The sequence below is a fragment of the Python bivittatus genome, unplaced genomic scaffold, assembly GCF_059951505.1.
Source record: "Python bivittatus isolate LINGU-HERP-01145 unplaced genomic scaffold, Pbiv_v1 ctg000610_np1212, whole genome shotgun sequence".
Classification (NCBI taxonomy): domain Eukaryota; kingdom Metazoa; phylum Chordata; class Lepidosauria; order Squamata; family Pythonidae; genus Python; species Python bivittatus.
In genome coordinates, this window is record NW_028277088.1 from 11,018,998 (window position 1) to 11,042,259 (window position 23,262).

Genomic DNA, 23,262 nt, shown 5'->3' on the forward strand with positions numbered 1-23,262 from the left:
TATTTAGGTCTTGTTCCATTTTCCAAAGGCTGAGGATTTGGTTTCTCAAGGCCTATTGAGGATTTTCTAGTACTTGTAGTATTCTTGTTAAGGTTCTAATCTCTAGTTAGAATGAGATAAACGTCTATCTATCTATCTATCTATCTATCTATCTATCTATCTATCTATCTATCTATCTATCGTATCTATCTTCATGAAAGTACTTAATCCAGGTTAAAGATTTAGCAGTTGCATTGTACAATATGCTATGGGCATTATATATTATTTAAATATTTAAGACTGATGGAGTGGAACTACTAGCAGGCCACATAGCAGACATACAGACCAACTACAAGTACCTTGGTATCCCACACTCACATGGGAACCACAATGAGAAAGCAAGGAAGACAGCAACATCCAAGTACCACCAAAGGATAAGGCAGGTCCTGAAGAACCAGCTTAATAGGAAGAACAAGATCCACGCCATCAACACGTACGCCCTGCCAGTCATCAGATACTCTGCCGGTATAGTGAGCTGGCCAAAGGAGGACATGGAGGCTGTGATGTGAAGGCCTGGAAGCTCCTCACAATGTATGGATGTTTCCACCCTAAGTCCAACACCCAGAGACTGTACACCAGCTGGAAAAAAGGTGGGCAGGGTCTTGTGAGTGTCAAAGCCACTGTCCTGGATGAAACCCAAAGCATCCAGGAGTACATCAGAAAGATGGCACCCAAAGATGAGCTGCTGAGAGAATGCCTGAGGCAGCAGCAGACATGGGAGGAAGTTCAAGCAGAGGAAGTGCCATGGCAAGACCCTGCATGGGATGTACCATCGACAGATAGCTGAGGTGACTGACATTGGGAAATCCTATCAGTGACTGGAAAGGGCTGGACTAAAAGACAGCACTGAGGCACTGATCATAGCAGCACGAGAACAGGCACTGATCTGGATCCATAGAAGCAGGGGTCTAGCTGGCACTGTATAAAGGAACATCTGCACAGTGTATGGGCAATGGCAAACTGCTTCTGAAATCTTGCCAAGAAAACTGCAAGGACATGTCCAGGCAGTCACCAGAAATCCACACTGACTCAAAGGCACGGGGGGGTGGGGGTGGGGGGAGGTCAATGAAGTGCCTAGAGCAGTGTTGTTCAAACATGGCTGGCTGGGGAATTCTGGGAGTTGAAGTCCACTCAACTTAAAGTGGCCAAGTTTGGACAACACTGGCCTAGAGCAACAATTAGAGTGTGAGCAAGTTCTCTTATTCCCTGGAAAACTGGGCTGTGAGTGGGCAACAATGGTTTGTTTTATGCAACATACCAGATGGGGCTAAAATACAGGTGGGTAGTTTGTGCTTCAGGAGCTCATGAGAAATAAGTTATTTTAGCATGTTGTGTGAACTAGGCCATTGTGTCACATCAGTATATACGGTAGTTTGTTTGCCTGGACATGTAAATATAGTAACCTGATTTGGTTAACCTTCATTTAGGGTTTAGTGTGCCCTGTGAACCCAGACACTAAGGAAATAGGTTTGTAGTCATTAAGATGGCCAGTTCATAAGGCTGCAGAGAAGGCTTTTCTGTTTGGTGCTTGGTAGAAAATCCATTTCCTATTACAGGAAGGGGCATTTAATGTAGTAGGCTAAATATGGACTGTGATGTGATGAATTTCTAAGGTGTGATTAGAGACAATTCTGTAGAGACAGCAACTCTTGCAAGTTATTCTGAGGACACCATGCCCTGCTTCTGGTTTTTCCATTTGAGGTATAAAGAAAAGAGATTACAGAAGAAGTGGCAGCATGAAGGCCAATTGGTCTCAAGCACATTTCTTTGCCTTACAGCAATTTCTATTTCAGAAGGTCATTTCTTTTAAAAAAAAACAAAAAACAACTTTATGCACATGTTGGTGTCTTCCCCCCTTACATTTAAAAGGAAGTTTGCATTTAAAGCAAAAGCTGCCTAGATCTTTCCTGGAGCTGATAATGCTTGGTATTGTGCAAAGCTCAATTTACTTTCAGGGTCACCAGCAAATTAAATGCAAGACATGGCAATGGGAATGTAATATAATTGAGTGATTGAGAACTTTGCACAGACATCAACTGTGTCCAGCTGAAATCACTTCCTCAAGGGAGGGTAATTTTTGGGCAGCTGGGAGTTCAACATACAGCTTTTGTGGGGCATAAGAGTTGCAGTGGATAAGTTGATAATGTAAAGGGGGTGACATCACATCACATTTTTGATGAAGCTGGGATTTTCTTCTTCTTTTTCCACTTTGAGGTGAAAAGGTTTTTTTTTTTAAGTGTTAAGCCTGTTTTAAGGCAGTTTTCACTTCAACCTGATGGGAAAATGTGCTAGTATGTTTTTTTTTTCTTTTAATCAAAGAGAGTTCCAGAGATTGCAGAAAGGGATTTCTGAGAAAGTATGTGCTTTTGGCAGGAGACTGACCACCCCATCTACCAGGGCTGGGGGAAATGTAGTCCCAGGACTATAGGTGCCTCTAAGTCATCGTTCTGAAGCTTCAGATCTCTTTCTGACCATGGCTACTAAAAACCGACAACATTCTTTATTTACACTTTGATGTTGGAACAAATGAAAACTAAAATGGAATCCCTAAAAGAGAGAGATTGTTATGCAATATCTACATACCCATCACACTATTCCCTTTAGGGGTATGAACATGATTCAGTAGCCAAGAAAACAAACAAATGTATCATCAAACAAATCAAGCCAGAGTTTCACTTAAGGCACAATGATGTGGCTCAGATTATCCTACTTTGGACACATTACGTGAAGACCCAGCTCTTTGGAGAAGGTTCTAATGTTGGGAAAGATGGAAGCAGACAAGCAGAGGAAGACCAGCTTCAAGATGGATGGACTCAGTTACTGTGTAATGGGTGCACTTTTGGAAGATCTGAAGGACCAGGTTGGGGACAGATTGTCTTGAAGAAGGTTTATCTAAATGGTCACTAAGAAGCGACACTGACCTGATGGCACAATCAGTGCAAACACCCAGCTCCCTTGAGAAGACCATAATGCTGGGAAAAGTGGGAGAAAAGAAAAGAAGAGGATGACCAGCAGCAAGGTGAATGGACTCAGTTACTGTCTCAATGGGTGCACCATTGGAAGACCTGAAGGACTAGATTAGGGACAGATTGTCGTGGAGAAATGTTGCTAAGAGTCGACACTGACTTGATGGCGGATAATCAATTAACATTATTTAAAGTGGGGGGAAAGTGTAAGAAATAGTAAGCCAAAGAGATTAAAAGCATGAGAAGTAAAAAGAGAAAGAAATGTATCTATATCTAATTTACACCAATACCATAGGTTTGTATTTTTGCAGACCATTCCTGCTTATACCACATTTATATACTGCTACATACATTCCTTCTTGACCTTTAAACTTCTCACCTCTCTCTTTCTGCAGGTCTCATCAACTAATTTGACTATCACTTTCAGGGTATATTTTATTTTATTTTGCTGCCCACCCAACACATGACTCAGGGTAACATACACCATCAGTAAACACCAATAAATCCATGTGAACTAACACTGCAAGCAAATAATAAAAGCAAAACACAAAAACCTAGGGACATAACATTGGGATGGTGCAACTACTTGGCCTAGTGCATGGGGAAAGAACCAGGTCTTTCATGCCTTTCAAAAATCAGGTGGGGCCAGCGCCAACTGAATCTCGGGGGAGATGCTGTTCCAACAGAGATGGCACGTCCCTTGGGTCCCACTAAATGATATTGCCTAAGCAAAGGGGCCCAGAGCATGCCACCCCTGTCTTCCCCTTACTCTCAACCCATTCATGTTTTCTTCATGTATTTGCTTTGCAATTTGATTCTTATTCATGTTCTCTGTATGACCAAAACAACATACTTCTTTTCTACTAGTCACTTACTTTGGTATTGAATCCATATGCTTTCAGGACCTATTTATTCTTGATGCTCTCTTTTCTCGTTTTCCCACTCCCACTAACCCTATCACATTCCCACTGTATTCAGCTGACCTTCACGTTTCTCTAGAAATGCCAAATATTCATTTCCATATAATTAAAAAACAAAGACCTCTTGCCCAGAGTGTGGTATGGCCATGCCCATTTGGCATCTTTCTATCCTCCCAAAAGGTTAAGTGAGGCCCTTGTTTACCAAAGGTTGCCTGTGCTGCCTTCTTGGTCAATATAAATTGGTCAATATAATTCAGAGCATGCAGGGGTGATGCTGTAGTACTTTTTAGCAACTCCTCCAAAGCTGCAGAACAATCCCATTAAAAACACACTTTGGGTTTAAAAAGTTACCAACAGGGGTTATCTACATCTGTTTGCCTGTGTCTGCTCCAAAGCCCATTAATCTTTGGATCCAAAGTGTGGTAGAACCCTCTCACAGATTCCAATGTCCCCTTTCCTCCTCCTCCCCCTCCTTCTTCCTGAATAGTTAAAGAGAGACAGCATTTGTGCATAGGGATATTTGAGGGTCAAAAAAGTCAAAATGGTACCCACAACTGTGCAATAAAAGCCCCACCCCTTTTTAACATGGAACAAGTATATGTTGAAGGATGCAGTCTTTAGTATTTTGCTATTTCCTCCTCCTCCTCCTCCTCCTCCTCCTCCTCCTCCTCCTCCTCCTCTGCCTCCTCCTCCTCCTCCTTTTTTTTTTTTTTTTTGTTGGTATTTTTGTACTATGTTTATTTTTGGTCATCTTGCTATAAAAAACAATAACCCTTTAACCAAATTTTAAAAAAAACTAATTAAAACCAACATTAAAACCAACAAACATATATATATATATATATATATATATATATATATATATATATAAAAAGCAGGCAACTACCAGTTGTGGATCAATTCAAACTGTGTTGAATAAGCAGAGAAATTTTGTGAACTATTCTTGGCCACAAAGACCGACCTGAATTTTTATGGGTAAAAAATGAAAAGTCTGTTCAAATGTGAATTTTACATCAAAATTTGAATTGCTAGTATCTTAAACTGCATTTTTTGATTAATAGGCTTGTGGCAAGGATAAGAAAGGATGGCATGAAATTGTGTCCAAAATCGTCAGATACTAAACACCACTGTATACCCTCTATTCAGTTTTGTCAGTTTGGTAAACCTTATTTTTATTAGCTGTTAAATACTGCTGGTGCCTGAACACTGAATGCTTCCAGTTTTCAAATACTGAAATATCCTGCATTTCTCGCATACTTGTCTTTCCTTTTAAAATAATCAAAGCAGCTAGCAGCATAGAGCACGTATAATGATTCCACGAATTAAAAGGAAATGGAAATGATATAAATCAAACTAGCAGCAAGGGAACAGCTTTAGGAAGGGAACAGCTTCATGTAGTATTAAGAACCACATTTTGATATGATTATTTGCTGAGTGGTGAATGTCTTTAAAAAACTGGCTTCCACTCAGAGGAGCAAGGGCATCAAAACAGTCAAGATGGCAGCTGCAACTGCAGATTGAAGGCCCACCTCTTTTTTCTGTGTGTCATATGTGCAACACATATAAAAAAGGGACAGGTCTTTGATTACACATTCATGGCCTCCATCTTCACTTTTTTTGCCCTGACAACCCTGCAGAAGATAGACTGGGTGTCCTGTGATTCATTAATGAAAAATCAGCAAGGAGGCAGGTCTACTCAACTGATGGTATTGAAACATTTGGCCATGGAGGAAAAGCAGGGAAGGGTCTTTCCAAGATCTGTAAGTCTTGTCTCTTGGTGAAGAGTCATGCATTCGAGAAAGATCAAGGAAGGCAGCTTCAAAAAGAGAATCAGAAACTTCGCTCTCGAGTCCTTCTCAAGCTTTGAGAGCTAGACTGTTCTGACTAAACAACCTGCGCAGCTTCCATGGAATTTTCTAACCACAGAGCTCAACAAAAAAGCAGAAAAGTTTCATTTTGAGCAATTCATTCTCACGCTGGGTTGGGGGGGGGAGCTGTCTTGCTTTGTTTTCAGACTAGAAATTCTGAATAAAGAGAGAATAGTAGAATAGAATACACGGAGTGGTCAAACATACTACTTTGTAAACCTACTTCCTTCCCCTTCCCCTTCTTCTCATCATAGCAAAAAAATGGCATATTGCTAGATTACGCATTTTCCTGTCCCTCACCCCCATAATGAAACAAATGATGATAATTTTTTTTTCCTTTTTTTTTTGGCATCAGCTTGGGAGGGTTCTTTGTACGTTCTCCAGAAGCTAGATGTGAAATAGAGCAGGAACAGGCTTGCTCATTTCACCTTAGAGAAATGAAATTTTCTCCTGAGTCACCCTACTCAGCTCAGTCTCTTGGCCAAATCCACTGCGCACCCCTAGTCTAGACAGAACTGAATTATATGGACCAATGGGCCGATTCAACAGAAATTAGCTTTCTGAATTACTGTGATATAGTTTCATCTCTAAATTTATGTAGGTTGAGGTGCTTAAAACAATCTGTGCATTCTGTTATGAACTTTGCGCTCCTCCGTGGGTGCATGAAAATTGCTGATTGATTTGTAGCGTAGCATAAATATGGTTGAAGAGGGAAAGAATGATAATAAATGATGGTAGTATAAAGTCAACAGCTATAAATTTCATTTTTTTTTTTTTTGGCTAGCATTCATAGAAGTGTTTCTTCTAGATCAGATATTGCACGTCTCAAGGAAAGCTGTGAAATGAAAGTTTATGTGTGTCTCAGAAAGTCTGTCCAGAAAGGTCTAATATTCCAGACATCTTACAAAATGTTATTTCAGTGAAAAGATGTTTCCAATCTATTGTCGTTCCAGTTATCCTAGCTAAACTGAAATAGATCCCCAACTTTTTCAAATCAGAAATTTGCAAAATAAACACGAACAGAGCAGAAGGTAAATACAGATTTGTGAAATCTGAACTGCTTGATGGAAAAAGACAGTATAATATGTTAACATTTTCCTCTAATTTCTCCCAGTCTACCATGGAAATCATCAGCAATTTATAATGGTTAGAGAACAGTAAAGAAAGCATGTGAAGAAAAAGATAGCAGTGTGATATGCAAATCAAGATACAGAGAAAACAAATATTATTACACAGTAGTAAAAAACTATTCACAAAAGAAAAAAAATCCACATGTTTACTATCTCCAGCTTTTTCTGAGTAGAAACCAAACAATGCATGAAGATTTTATACATAACAAGCTCAGTATAAATTGCTTAAAAGGCAGGTGAGTGTTTCTCATCTCCCAAACTAATGCACAGATTGGAATCTAGAAAAGGACATGCTTCTCAAAAGTTCTGACAAAAGCATTTTAAAATCTCAATTAAAAATGTGCCCTTTTTGGGTGGGGGGAGTGCCTTCAAGCCAGTCTTGATTCCTGACAACTGCTGGACAAGTCCATACAGTTTTCTTGGCAACCTTTTCAAGAATGGTTTGCCCTTGCCTCCTCCTTAGGGCTGAGTGAGAGGGACTGGCCCAAGGTCATCCACCTGGGTTTGTGTCTAGAACTTTCAGAAAGAAAGAAAGTTTGTGTCTAGAAAGAAAACTTTCAGCCCAGTGCCTTAAACCACTATGCCAAATTGGCTCTCTTAAATATGCATAGAAATCTTGGGGGGGGGGGAGCAGTGAAAAATATGTTCTTAAATAAACATTTTCATGCTATTTTTTAAAAAATGTTCACAGATCAATGTAGTGAAACAGAACAAATATGGTACCACATGCAAAAGTTATGTGGTGATGGAATTAAACTGGTTGACCCATTCCTAGTTTATGGTCAGCTGGTCAGTTATTAAAGCTGCAGTTCTACATATACTTACCTGACGGTAAATCTCTGAACTCGGTGAGGCTTAATTCTGATAGATAGGGACAAGTTCCAATGATTAATACAACAGTGAAGGTGATATTTCATAGGCTGTGGCCCTGTTCCAAATATGATTGATGGTGACAAGTGCCTCTTGATAGCATCGGCATATGCTATCAAGTTGGAAAGTTGTCTGTATGGAAAGTTAGTGATCTGAGAGTCCGTACTGAGAGTTAGAGCTAGTTAGCGGAGTGGGTTCCAGGTGAGCATTGATGAAATTGTGCATCTGCATTCAGAGCCACAAAGGATGGAAGATCACACATCTCTCTTTAGCTTGATTCACCCACTTCCTGCACACTGAGTGCATAAAAACAAAAGGAAACGGCTAAAGAAACACCACCTGAAAGGAAAAGGAACAATAATGAAAGGGAAAGGAGGAAGGAAAAGAAGCTATATATGGAAGAAAATACTGGTAGATAAATGGAAGCTGAGGCCAATATACAAGGTGCTAAGATCCCGGAGATGCAGCCTCGTTTCCAACATCATTCAGACTCTTGAAAAGATGACACCAAAGCCAAATGTTTATGTTGGAGCTCCAGATGTTGTGTAGTTTTAGAGGATTAGTATATGGAGAAAGGTCAAGGAGGATGTTTAATGGAAATGCTGGTGATTTTGGACTCAGTCCCTGGCAGAATTTGGAGTGTTTCTGAGGCCTTTTTTGTCCTGGTGCAAGGCAAGAATTTGCAGCAGAGGTGGCTTGGAAAGCAAAGGCAAAGCTGTCCCTTAAGATCCATTAGCTCGGTAGCTAGCAGAGGATCAAAGAGCTACATGGAATGAGAGAGACAGCCGGAGGTTTCCCTCATGGAGCTGGCAGCAGCATGGCCACCTCAGGAGGACTGCAGTTCAGTTATCTGCTGATCCACTGGCTGGTGGTGCATGGTATTGGGCTGGAGCTGTGGGAGCTTAGGGAAGAGAGCTATATGATGGAACTGGAGGTGCCCTCCATGCTAGCTAAGATGCAAGCATCGGGGTGGCTGCTGTTGTAGCCTGACATCTGGAACATCATTGTGGCAACAGTGCCCTGGTGAGATCTTTGAGCAGCTGGGTGGAAAGCAGCGCTCTGACAAAAAGAAAGCAGCAGAAGCGGGAGCAGGTTAGTGGTCCTGTGAGAGAACCAGCTTGTGTCCTACAGCTTGTGTATGGCCAGCCACATAGGGCTTTCTTTTTGTCATTTTTGTCTCACCCTGCAGGACTAGTATGGACCAGAAGTAGCCACGGCTGTGATCGTTGCAGCTTGTGGTGGCTCTGTTATGAGAGCTGTTTTGTCTCTGAAGACAGAAGAGAAATCTAGGACTGGAGGATTTGCACTGGCATTATAGACATGGGAAGGGTTGGGGCTTCTCTCCTGGGATCTACCAGGGTGGGGGGTAGGGGGAGCTGAGTGGCTGGATAGAAGGGGGAAAATACCTGGGCTAGCTGAGTGCTCAATGCTGAGTGCTGGGCAGAAACACCTGAGTGCTAGAACTGGCTGCTTATTGCCAAGTGGGTTGTGATGGGGCCCCTGGATCCGGGGGAGGGAGGGCAAGTATTGGGAATGATGAGCATCTTAGTGGGGAGGAGTCAGGCAGTAACATCACAGTGGTAACAGGCATGAGGATTTATGGCAAAAGACAGAGGCGGTGTTCATGATCAGTTCCGTGTGGAAGTCCCCGGTGTTCAACCCCAAGACCTGGTCATCAGAACTTCAGAGACCTGAGGTTTTGCTGCTGCTGCTGAATGCCAGTTTGGTATGTAATAAGATCTCTGTCATCCATGGATGAGAGGGCCAACCAGACGTGCATTACCAAGACCTGTTTGGGTTCAGGAGGCATTGTTCCCTCTCAGAAATGTGCCCACCTGGATTTCAAATGTGGCATCAGCTGAGACTCAGAGGCAAGGATAGGGGTATAGCCATTGTCAGCTGGGAGACTGCAGTGGCCATCAGGGCTGTTGAAAGCCGGATATACCATCTTATTTGTAAAATTGGGCTGTAAGGATCAGATGGGATTGCTGTTGGATACCAGTCTGCCAGTGAACATGTTTGGAAATAGGATCTTCATCGATGAAATGATGACACCACATAAGCACACACAATGGCTGCAGTTATGGAAAATTACTTTAAAATAACATCTGTTCATTGTAATGAATATGTTTTTGTTCCATGCAAGAACCTTAGCTGGCAGTTATAGAATGTTGATCACAAAACTAATTAACCTACTCATCTGCAGAAAAAAAAAAGTATTTAAAATGAGGCTGAGTAAAAGTGCACCATAAATTATCAGACTACATTAAAACAGTTGTAATTCTTTGTTACTGAGTAGTAAAAGCTGCTGATTTCTGTTTGGGCAGCCAGTTATATTAACTCTTGCCTGGGTCTCTGTTGTACTACTGTAGAATACAAATAAAAGCTTAGACACAACAGAAGGCCAAATAATTATATATACATTTTAATTTTCCTTATCAATGACTTTTCTGGGTAATTGTTTTGGGGGAGATGGATGGGGACAACCTGAAAGAGTGGGAAGATGTTCACAAAGAAGAGTTCATCACTGCCAAGTCAACTAGGCCGATGCTTTCTCTCTTAACATGGGAAATAATTTGTTCTTGTGTGATGACAATATTGCCCATCATCAGCGTAGGGAGTTGCCTATCCTCCATTCTGAGTAAAAATAGGGTGATAGTTTCATTTGCCCTTTTTGGTCTTACAAAATTATCATCATCATCATCATCATCATCATCATCATCATCATCATCATCCCCTCCATGGATAACCCCTTGATGTAGGAGAGGGACTTGTGATGCTCTGGTGAGGTTGAAAGCTATGCTGGTAGTAGTGGATTCTACCAGAAGAGTCACCCAAGCCAGACAGGATTCAGCAGAAGAGCCAGACTAAGTGTATCCATCAAGCCATTAATTATGGTGAGAAAACAAAAAAAGAATCCTATACCAGATTGGTCATCCCCTGGGTCAGCAAGGATCATGTCAGGTGTTAGAATTTCTGGGGATAAGTGGACAACAGGACCCAGGAGCTACGGTTGGGAAACCAGGGCTTAGCCCTGTAGGATTACTGGAAGAACAACAACCACAGAAAAAACAAAAGTACACTGTGTTTGAAAACCATGCTATTATGGCCTGCTATTGTAATTGGAACCAATAAACTGGAGCTACTTAAAGCGAATGTGAGCATGGAAAGGAATTTATCCAGACTCAAATATTACTGATCATTTGCCAGTAATGAAGAATTGGTAGGTGCATATAGTTGAAAAAGTAGTAAAAAATGAACAGGTTAAAGTATTGAAGGATTTCTGAATACAATCTGATAAAGTCTTGGTGCATAATACACCAGATTTAAATGTGCATTAAAAGAAGAAAGTGTGGATAATTGATGTGGCAATACCAAGGGATAGTAGAATAGAAGACAAAGAATTGGAGAAGATCACAAAGTATCAAGATCTGAAAGTCGAAGTTGAAAGATTATGGCATAAACTGGCAGAGGTGGTCCCAGTGGTTATTGGGACACTGGGTACCATACCCAAAGGCCTTGGACAGCACTTCAAAAATCTACACATTGACAACAGTTCCATCTGTCAATTACAAAAGGCCACACTGCTTGGTTCTGGACATATATTACACTGATACATTACAACATCCTAGGTTCTTGGGAAGAACTTGATGTGAATGAAGGCCAACACCAGCTAAAGAACTGGCAGCTGTGATTTCATGTTGCTGTGAATAACAACAACAACAACAACAACAACTTGGGAAGGTAGATAAAAATGACAAATCCAGTCTAAACATCTGGCTGATTGTGTGACCAACCATCATCATCATAATAACAACAATATAATAATAAATGATATAAAAAATAAGAAGAGGCACTAAAGCTAGTACATGAAGGCTTACTGAATATCGAAGAGACCAAATTGGCCTACAAGAAAGACCAAATGAAGAATAGAAAAGAGACATGGAAAGGCAAAGTATTACATGGCCAGTACATAAAAAAACTAGCAGGCAAAGCAGATAACACAAGACCTGGCAATGGCTAAAAGCAGGAAAGTTGAAGAAAGAGACGGAGGGGCTAATTCTGGCTGCACAAGACCAAGCCTTAAGAACAAATGCATACAAAGCCAGAATTGAGAAGAGAGCAACAGACAGCAAATGCTGCCTCTGCAAAGAAGGCGAAGAAACAGTGGATTGCCTAAGTAGCTGCTGCAAGAAGATCACACAGAATGACTGCAAACATCGGTATGACAAAGTAGCAACAATGGTGCATCGGAATATCTGCAAGAAATACCATTTGCCTGCAAGCAAGAACTGGTGGGACCACAAAACAGACAAAGTAATAGAAAATGAAGAAGCTAAAATGCTCTGGGACTTTAGAATTCAAACAGACAAGCAGCTGACACATAACACCCCAGACTTAACAACTGTTGATAAGGAAAACAAAAAAGTCTGGTTAGTGGATATTGCAATACCTGGAGACAGCAGAACAGAAGAGGAAGAACTGGAGAAAATCACAAAATACAGACCTGCAAACAGAAGTAGAACGACTGTGGCAAAAGAAAGCAAAGATAGTATCAATAGTAATAGGCGCCTTGGGTGCAATCCCAAAACATCTGGAGCACCACTTGAATGCCGTTGGCATTGACAAAATCACCATCAGTCAATTGCAAAAGGCAGCTTTACTTGGAACAGCTTACTTCCTACGACGATACTTTAACACCATCAAAGAACAACATCTGCCTATCCCAGTTCCTTGGGAAGGACTCGATAGATGAATAAAAATGCCAAATCCAGTCGAAACATCTGGCTGTGTGACCTACAATAAATTAAACTTGTATGCCACTCAAATCCCAATGACTCTGGGCAGATATGACTGGCTAAGTGCCTTTGTGATGCTACCACAATAATTTTTTGACACCAGGAAATAAGATAATCACTGGGAAATTAATATTAGTACAAAGAGAAAAAGATAGTGTCAAGGCAATAGCAGAGAAAACTGAATATGGGTAGTTTTTAAAAAAGGATATAAAGGGAGAGATGCATTTGGTTAGCAGGGCACAAAAAAAAAAAAAATCCATTACATATCCAAGATGTTTAACAAGGCATTCTGTATCTCATTGCTGACATCTAATAGCCCACTGATCAGAACTGGTAGTTCTTTTGTACAAGATCCACTCAGTCCAGTAAAAAGATGATCTTGGTACACTTACAGCAGTGTTGTCCAAACTTGGCCACTTTAAGATGAGTGGAGTTCAACTCCTAGAATTCTGGGAGTTGAAGTCCACTCATCTTAAAGTGGCCAAGTTTGGACAACACTGACTTACTGTAATGAAACAAGCAGAAGGTGTGCTCAAAATAAATTATGCTGTAGCAAATGTGTTGAATTGAATAATGTGTGCTTTAGATGTTGAAATGAAAAATAAGCTAAAGTTTATATATTTTCCTCTCAACATAGTCTTTCATTCTATCATAGTCTTAACTTGGGATTGGAAGTCCTTGCAGCTGCTATCCCTTTAATAATGACAACAAATTCACAGAATTATTCATTGTGGGAATAATATCACATATGTTTTGGTCTATCAGCTTGCTGAGGGTTCCCTGAGGAACAGCCCACTTGTCAGCCAAGCAATTCATTCTTCTGTGCAATTTCCCCAGCAACCAAGGAAAAAAACAACAACTCTAGAACATTCCTTTTCTTCCAAAGCCATTAATGAAAAGTTAGTATGAGAGGCCTTCTTTGGCTAGATCATACTGAAGAGAGATGAGCCATTTGCAAACCATCAGCTATAGTTAGTTTCAACTAATCCTTAAATAGGCAAGATGATTATCCTCTAAATCAGCAGTTCTCAAAGTGTGGCCCCTACAACGCTTTCAGGGGAACCATGAAGTCAAATAAATAAATAAATATTTTAGCATTTCTCAGTATTAGTTTCTAATACAGTGGATATTGATTGGTAACCCACATAAATCAAAGTTCTTGGGGTCCTCAATCATTTTTAAGGATGAAAAGGGGTCTGGAGACCAAAATGTTTGAGAACCACTGCTCTGAACGAATCTTTTGGTGTCTCCTTCTAGCACACAAAAGTTGGTTCTTCCTCAGGTAGGGCTGCTGTATCTGGGTTGCAAAAATCATAACTAACACTGTGCAGCAAAGAGATTAAAAAAACCCAACCCCACTCCAACTGAGTTTTTGCAGCTCAGATGTAGTCACTCTATTCTTTAGAGCAGGGTTCCTCAACCTTAGCAACTTTAAGATGGGTGGACTTCAACTCCCAGAATTCCCCAGCCAGCTTGCCAGTCGAAGTCCACCCATTTTAAAGTTGCTGAGGTTGAGGAACCTTACTTTTAGAGCACAGATGGACAACCTGAGATCCAGGGCTGTATGTTGTACTCAAAACCTCACAAAATTATCGTACTTTTATTAGGTGAGAATTGTTGGTGTGAATGTTGCCAAATCTTGGCTTCAGATGGGATGGAACAAAATGTGAAGTCATCTATCGTTCTGCAACAGAAATACCCTTCACTGACTCTGGGACCTCATGAGGTCTCAGAAAGCTTTAGATGCTTCCAAACTATCATTTTTAATAGATAGAAAGAGAAAATGATTAGGTTGGCACGTGGCAATTTAGGTTTGAATCAACAAAGAACTTCATGCTATGGAAGATCAGTGAAGGAAGCTCAACTACTCTATGTGGGAAATGGCTTTCACTATATTCATTATCACTGTTTCTCAGACTACAAAAGAAATGTGAACAAGGCACAATTGCATGGCACCGGTTGCAACACCATCTAATTGGTACAGAGACTCATCACAATTTACACATGCCCATTGATAGCCCAATGCTTCACATATCTCCTTTTAAAACTGTCTAAATTGTTGGGTATCATTATACCTGATGAGTGCAAAAGGTTTTACAGTTGCTGTTATTATTTATAGCATTTTATCCTACTTGTACTCCAAATAATTCATGGTGACATATAAAGTTTTTAACTATCCTTTTGATTCTCAAAGCAAGGCAGTTCATTCTGAGGACTTCAAAACTGAATGGAAATGGAGTGGAATGGACTGAATGAAAACCCAGATCTTTTGTGTCTGAATATAAATGCTACTCCCTTTCATATTTCATTTGTTTCATTATTGGTGATGGTGGAATTATATTCTGAAACAGAATATACCAGCTTGTCAACCATGGGATGGGCATAGTGAAAATTCAAGAGACTTGTCCGGAAAAGTATGTCTTTGGAGCCCAAAGAATAGGAGTACAAAATAAATTGTATCTTCTGAGAACATTTTGATACTGTTTCTCTATTTGCTTGTTAGCCCAGTTTAAAAAAAAAAAATTAGGCATATGAATTCAGAATCATTGCCTGGTACTCATTTTAATAATATGTGATACAGTAGCATATCTTCCAGTTATTAACTGTCTTATCTTTATCATTTCATTTTCATGCTGAGCAATATGTTGTAGAATGATTATTAATGGCAAAAATAGGCCAATATTTTTAACAGCATGTACCAACTTAACTACCAGCCAAAGGGTCATCCAAAGGGGATGCTTTTAGATAAGTATAAATTAACAAGAATTGGCTTATAATGCTAATTTTCTTTTGAAGAGAAGAGGCACTTGGTGTTATTAGAATCATTAGCTGGACAGCAAAGAGGACTTACATGGTACTAGAAATTACTGTATTAAAATGTTTGAGGGTACATATATTTTCTGGCAAGTAGTGAGTTTGTTACTTAGTAAGCTGAGAAGTTAGAAGAGAAAATGAAGTGTTGAATAGGATAATCATAAACAGATTTACAGTACTCAGAAGGAAGCTCCAGTGAGTGAGCTCACTTTCAGATAAGTTGGTTAAGTTTTATTACCCAAGTCACCCTATGCTTGGTGCTCTGTTCAAAATTTCTTTGGTACTTTCTTTTTCAGCTATTCTTATTTGATCTAGTGGAGTATTTCTCATTCAAATGGTGAAATTGTCATGGGTTGTGTGGTGTTCCTGCACTTATTGGGCTCTATGGTGTTCAAGGGTGTGTGTGCCAACAACCTGCCTTGCATTGCATTATTATCTCTCCAGCTATCTGTAGTCTCCCTGGCTTCCCATGTCTGCATTGGATCTCAAGAGAAGAAATCATGGAAGACCTCAGCCCAGGATGCTTTCTGAGGTTCGGAAATGTAGACAGCCAAGAAGGTTGAAGAGTGATGGAAAGATATAACCAAAGAAACGTAGACACTGATACCATTTGCTACCACAAAATGATAGAGTAAGGTGAAAAGTCATGTCCAAAGAAATTCTAAAGACATTTTAAAACATCCTGAGCACCCTTCAGATTTGTTTCGAAGGACAGCATATGTATTTAATAAACAAACAAACAGATAATGAAACATTCCCAAAGTAAGAACTTTGCTTTTTCAACTTCCCAGTTTAGTCTACAGGAGTGTTTTTCAATCTCAACAACTTTAAGTTGTGTGGACTGGCTGGCTTGGGAATTCTGGGATTTGAAGCCCACGCATCTTAAAGTTATTGAGGTTGAGAAAAAAGGGTCTATAGGCCTGGAATTTCTTGGTGATCATTTATCCAAAGTATTAAAGTCAACCCTGTTTAGCATTTTTAAATTCTGCCATGCTTTATGCAACCCAATTTTTCACACATTGAATAAATGACCGCAAGGTTTATGCTCACACTGCACGCTAGACTAAAATGTAGCTGCCTACTTTTTTAAAAAATGTGAACACAACTGTAGACTTTTTCCCCCGGCCCAGTATAAGTTCCTTAGATGTGGAATGAAAAGAAATTGGTGAGGGTGAGGATAAGTATGTTTTAAAAAATGATAGGTAATTCACATATATTCTCTCTCTTTTATTTTTTGCTTTATTTATTAAAATATAACAAAGATAAAAGGAATAAAATAACAAAAAAGAGGAAAAGAGGAAAAGGAAATAAAAAAGCAGTGTATTAACTGCAACAGAATTATACATATAAGGGCCTCATTCTTAGATAGATAGATGATAGACAGATTCACATAAACGTTTCAGTAAAGGATGACCATATATCACTGGAATAATATATAAATAAACTACATCTGTAAGTAACTCATTCATAAGTTTCAAGTAATATCAGGTCTTCAATCTACTGAGCAGTTGAAAGTATAAGTTTGCCTTCCCAATACTGAAGGACTACTGTAATCTCTTAGATGAGGTGAGCTGTTGGTCAGCTTTCAATTTCCATATAACAGGTATGTCGTTCCAAAGAACATTGGCCTCTGAAAATCTTGAACTTTGTTTCAGAGTCAGTTTAATATATATAATTACTTCTTCCCAGATCACCATGATAGTAGGACATTGCAAAAGCATGCATTAATAAAGGACTATTCTTGTGCATATCCAGCAACATGATGATTTAAACATATTCTTTCTCTTAAGATAAAGCTGTTTTTAGAATGGATTGGATCTAGTTTATATTAGCATCACATTGTATCTCATATCGTACTCATGTCTCCCATTAGTGATATTTCAATAGATGCTGTGCTGAATTGACAAAAGGATCGCATGCTGCTTTCAGAGAAGGTTTCATCACATACCAGGAATCATTCTGTGGTTGTAGAAGTAGAATGTCATTGAACGTAGCCAATTAATGTTAGCATTTATGGATTATTTGCTTTTGAACTTTGTTCAGTAATGTTCTGCAGCAAGCCTTTATCTTTTTTTTTTTTTTTAAAACACCTTTGGTTAAATAAGCATGTTGTGCTTATTCCCCATACTGAATGAGGAAAAATCCTTAAATATTCCTAATATGGGGACTAGATTCCGACCTTTAGTGCATCGGAAAGTGAAATGTGGCACTTCTGGAAAATTTGTTTTTTTTTTGTTTTTTTTTTACTAAAGGAGATTTGTATTTGTGGCTAATTTTACTAATGGATAACTGGGACCAAGGATTTAAAAATTCCTTTCCAATGCACTTCAGTGCCAGTGACTATCTCTTCTGCATCAGGCCTTGTATTTTAATTGTGGTGCCAATGCCTACCACCTATCCTCCCCATCCACCCCTCCACCCACTATATAATTTATTCTTAGTGTAATGTCTTGGAAAAGAAAGATGGGGCCGGTCAAACCATTGGGTTACAATTGGATCAGAGGCCAGGCTGCTTACATACAACTTAAACCTGCTAAACCATACCTGAGTAGGAAACTATAAAAGAAATTCATCACCTTTTCAAAAACACAGAATCATGATCCCCTAAGCAAGATTTGCTGTAGCCCAGAGAAGACCAGCAAAGCAATATGCTGAGTGTCTGGAGGTTGAGTCATGGCAACTGGACTTCTCTTCTTTTTGGTTACAGACGTTTCGCTACTAGTCCAAGCAGCTTCTTCCTAGTAGCGAAACGTCTCCGACCAAAAAGAAAAGTCCAGTTGCCATGACTCAACCTCCAGACATTCCACCTGGATGACTGAGAATCTTCATAAACAATATGCTGAGTGTGTTCACAGGTACCAGTGTTGATTTGTTAATGTTTTCTACAGAATAAGTATGTACTTAAGAAAGCTGTGAACAAAACGGGCATGTTAGGTTTAGTTGCATTTTATAAGAGTATATGTTAGGAAATATTGTGTGGAAATAAGTGTATTAAGGATAGAAATCTTTAAAAGCTTAATTTCTGAATAGTTATGCACATTGACACAAAACTATACTGAGGAAGAATGCACATGAAATTCGTACAAATGTGCCTTTGGAGGCAGTTAGAGAAAATGCCTGGAAAATAACTAGAAGAGAAGTCCATTTGATGAGGACCAGTTTTATATCAAGCCACAGATCCTTACTTTTTATTCTCAGAAGTGACTTTTTTGAATCTGAGAAACCAAGTAACTTAAAAAGGAAAGGTACAAAAATATACTAACCAGTATATTTAATTACATTAAAAAAATGAGTTTTTTCGTTCAGATCCAAGCAACTTTTGCAAACAAAATGCTGATTGATATATTGAACAACCTGCGTTTCCCCCTTTCATGGATTGTTTAAACTGGAAAGGGGGAGGGGGGCAAATAGAAACAAAGAAGTGACATTTGTGAATGAAATTCACTTCTTTCTTTTACTTTCACTTTTACTTACACACTGAAAAGGAATTATCTTTTCATTTTTGAACTTCTCCAAAATTTTGCTGTGCAGTTCTCTGGTGCAAAGAAAATGAAAAAAAGTACAGTGTACATAATGAAAGAATTGTGTTCAAAATAAAGTTAAATTGGAAAAGGAGATTTGAAAAATGAATCTGTTTTTCTTTGGCACAAAAGGACCAGCAGGTGTATATGTGAATGTTTTCCCCTTTCATTGTATCATGGTCTTTCCTGCAGTGACAGCTTCTCTACAGCATTCTTATATTCCCAAACTCTGAAAGCTAGTGGGAAGAGGTCCCTGATGAATTTAACTAATTCTAATTGAAACAGGAGGAGCCCTTTGGGAAAGGTGCCCCTCTACAATTAATTGGGATTTAATAGAAGCATTGGAATTCAGGAAAGCTGGAGAGATGAATGTAGAATAAAAGACAGAACCTCCATACTCCTTGCCCATCTTATCATTAAGTAAGTCCAAGCACATTTCACTTTATCTATGAGCTTTGTAACAAAATTATCCTCTTCTTCAACATCAACGAGAAGGAAGTTTTCTCTCGGAAAATGGAATGAAATATATTAGGAAAACATGTAGGATAACTTCTCTGCCTGCTTCTAGACTCACAGGCAGTTTGCAAAAGTCTTTTAACTGATAATAGGTAAAAACTCCACATTTACTAACAGCCATGCATTAAAAATCCCATGTGCTCTGTAGACTGAATGCATGTACACTTCAACATATTTGGAGGATAATGTCCTATCATGTAATATGTTTTATCATGCAAAAGTGGGATATTGGCAAAATAGTTTGTGTAAAGTAGACAGACGTAGGATGTAATGAGCTTCCATACTGTCATAGAAAACAGACTCACAGAGAAGGGAAAGAAGGACCCAAACTATTCCTGTTCTCCCCTTTTCTATAGGGCTTACTAGAAAACCTTGGTTCTGTAGTACTGTATTCATTCCAGCATTAGAAATTTTTTTTGGCGCTGATTGCTTCTTCTGGTGCTCTCTCTTAATTATTACTATCTGGAAGTGTGAAATATTGATGGCGTTGGCTAAAAAGATTGGCAGCTTCATGAATTGCTGTTAACCAGCCTGCTGGTTGTAGCTTAAAGTTCAATAAATACTAAGATCCATCCTCAGTCCTTAGGGGGCTTACCTTTCCTGTCTTCCTTCTTTCCCCCAAAGAGGGAGAAATTAACCATTTAATGACTTCATAAACAGCCTATCTCTTATCCTAATTTTACCACCAAACTGTCTGTCTGGGTAGTTCCTCACAATATATTTGCACCGCTCCCAGACCTAAACTCATCACCTCTGTGATCCTATGTCATCATCTCTGTTCAGAAGTTGAGCCATTTATTTTCACTTAACTGTGAAACAAGAGGAACTGCTGTCCATTTTTAGCCGGAAACACCAGTGCTGTACAGAGCTTGAAAACTGGTGATTTCCATAATCTATCTGAAGACAGCAGATGTCAAACTGACAAAATTCTAACAGTTTCTGCCTTCTCTTTTGCTGGGGTGAGAACCATGCAAAATGCCAAGCTCCTTTGTTTTCTTTCTTCCTCTTTTGCACGGAATGGAGGGTGGAAGAGATGGTTGTTGTTGCAAGATCTGTGGCAACTAGGGATAGGGAAGTAATACAAAGGCAAGAATCACTAAGAAGATCCAGATGCTTGGAAAAATTGAAGGCAATCAAGAATGAGGCTGACAAAAGACAAATTGGCTAGACACTATTTCTGAAGACCAAGCCTGAACTTAGAAGAGCTCAAAGAAACAATCACTGGCAGTCATTCTTGGGAAAATTGTTTCCATTGTATCATGAAGACTTGGTTGCGACTGAACACAGCACCAACAACCAGCATACTGTTTGGATAGTAGTTTACAAGTGGATGTTCCTTTTACATTTCTGAGCATGATTTAAAGGGGATCTGGAATTTAGGGTATGGATGAAGAGATGTGTAATGGTATGTGAGAATAACCTTGACAGGTGGGGAGAAGAGATGCTGCCTAAGGAATGATCTGATAAGAGGGGGAAAAGCCCACAGCTGCATAACAGGTAGAGAAAGAAACTCAGAAAGTATGCTCCCTAACTTATCAGGTAGAAAGAGACGGCAGGAGATTTGTACTGTCAGACTTGCAAGATTCTGTTAATGTAGCCTTACAATAAAGTAGAATTAGCTCATCTAATTGTGTTGTGTTTCCTGTCTGGTCTGCCTGGGAAGGCTGACAAGATGAGTGCACACTGCTGCTACTTCAGCAGAATGCACAATAGTGACATGCAGCTGTAACTGCTGAATCCTGTTGAACTGACCCTCTTCCCTTATGCAGACATGGAATTTTGAAAACCACATAATTAAAAACAATGCAGGATGCCAAAAATAAATCTGGAATGCCAGCTATGGTGTTGGTTTGATGAGAAACATTGCCTGGATTTCCTATAACGCAATGAATAAATAGCTTCAGTCCTGGGATAAAAAAAAATATATGAGCACATAGGTGATCTTATAAAGTAGCCAAACCTGAGTAAATTCAAATGCAATTAAAGGATTAGTAATGTGCTTTGCAACTTGTTAAATGTGGTCCACTTTCCCATCCAGTTCATTCCATATTTAGATTATTTAGAGTCCCTTTGGTTAAAGGAAGGAATATAATCCTGTGCTAAAGAGAATTGGAAAATAACTTGTTCAAACAATGGCAACAATCTTTCTGCCTTTGTTCGTTGTGTCTACAGTAATTGAACCTACTGCATTTTGGTACTGACATTTAATCAATGCATGTAAATCACCTCAGAGGCCTATTATTCTTGTATTCATTAATCCAATCATGCAGAATGGCACATAAGGTGGAGTTTTTTTTGTAGCTGAGGTCAAAAAAGTACTGCATGCAAAGACTACAGTTCTTAAGACCAAGCTCTTTAGCAGCCTCAATCTAACAAAATCCAAAATGCTCATCAGAATTTTAATTAGGGTTGCATCCTCACTCTTGGTAGTGGAGTTAGCCCTATATCAGAGGTAGGGAATTGTGGCCCTCTAAATGTTGCTGAAACTCAAAACTCCCAGCAGCCTTTGCCTTGATCTTGGTGATACATGGGTAGAAGATCAATGGGTAAAGAGAATATCTTCCTTTGAGTTTTGAGTTAGGAGCTCCATCAACCTTTAATCCATCAACCTTTAAAATATGCTTGGATGAAGTAGATCACTCTTTTTCAGTTGGATACATCTGGCAGCTTTGTTTCTCCCATATTTGCTTTTTTTCCCCACATCTCAAGAACTTCCCATGCCTTTATGGATTTTGGTTACACTGTATTTCTCATTCATAAAACCTCAAACAAATAAAGTGAAATCTGTATCCTTCCCTACTGTCTATTCTTACTCATGGTTCCAAGGATTCGTCCCCTGATCTCATAGAACAGATGGTCAACATTTCCTTCTGTTTGTTTCACTGTGTGGTTCCAACTTCATCCCTGTGTTCCCACTTCTAGGTCTAGGAGGGTTCCCCTAAGCCAAACAGCTCCCATTCCATTGCTGAAGAGAGGGGCAGAGTTAGAACAACTTTATCTTGGTTGTTCTGGTCCACAGCTATAAACTTCTGACAGATTTCTTGGAAGCCTTTTGATGTTTTAATTGAATGTGTTGAAGAGGCATTTGAGGGCCTTTGGGTCAAGATTCACAGCAAAGAACCTCTCTTTTTCATCCTTAGTCGATGAAGTGCCATATATTGATGAGACTACATACTGTATATACAGTAAATATATGGCTAATGAAGACTATATGTATAAATATATGGCTAATGGCTAATGAAGAGTTGGAAGTAGTCTCTGTTGATTTCTAAAATCAGACCTTTTCATATCTGAATTCCATTCAAAACAAGTAGAAGGCTAGCAAATTAAATGCTAAATTTCTTTTTCCCTGTTCATGCTAAGCACTTGCCTGTCTCCCATTTAAATGTAAAAAGCCCACAAGTGACTTAACAGAATAATCAGAGTGCATTTCTTATGTATGTCTATGTGAACCATTCAAGCCTTTAAACAGACCAAACGTTCAAATAAGATGACCTGGATAATAACTTTGTCCCTGCTGAATGGTGTCCAGCTACCTGCCTCCCTGCAGACAACTTCAGTCCAGGTTTTCCCAGTTATCAGTTTTGGAAGCAGATGAAGGGTTTGATTGAATGGTAATGTGCCTTAGAGGCATTCTTCCCGATGACCTTCATTTCTAGCAGGTCAGATTACTTTCCTGCCCTAGAGGCACTGCATTATTGATTCATCTGCCTCTAAACAGATGCACCACTAGATATGAGCTTCCCATTATCAGACCTTGGTAACAGAGAGATATTTAATGTACTTGGGAGGTACTAAGCTACGGAGGTTGACCAGCTT